The 222-nt window shown below is 54.5% G+C and overlaps 1 protein-coding gene across 5 annotated transcripts in view; it reads left to right on the top strand.

The window, feature by feature from the left end:
• ARMC3 (armadillo repeat containing 3) overlaps window positions 1-222 on the top strand; it is a 157,859-nt gene that overhangs the window by 87,538 nt on the left and 70,099 nt on the right. The window lies entirely within an intron of this gene.

The raw sequence follows: 222 nt of genomic DNA, 5'->3' as shown, positions 1-222 counted from the left end.
TTGCCAGGCTCTTCCTTCCTCCCCTTCTTGAAAATAGAGATCGCATTGGCCCTTTTCCAGTCCTCATGGACTTGGCCCGAGCACTAGGAGTCCTCGAACAGCCGTGCCAATGACTCCGCGATGATACCAGCCAATTCCCTCAGCACCCGCGGATGAAGGTCATCTGGGCCCGCCAACTTGGACACATCTAAGCCCTCCAGGTAATCCTTAACTAGGTCTGAA

Source organism: Gavialis gangeticus, unplaced genomic scaffold (assembly GCF_001723915.1).
Source record: "Gavialis gangeticus isolate Ggan-Ray unplaced genomic scaffold, GavGan_comp1, whole genome shotgun sequence".
NCBI lineage: Eukaryota > Metazoa > Chordata > Crocodylia > Gavialidae > Gavialis > Gavialis gangeticus.
Note: the sequence above shows the minus strand (reverse complement) of the source record. Positions and strands in the feature narration are given on the sequence as shown.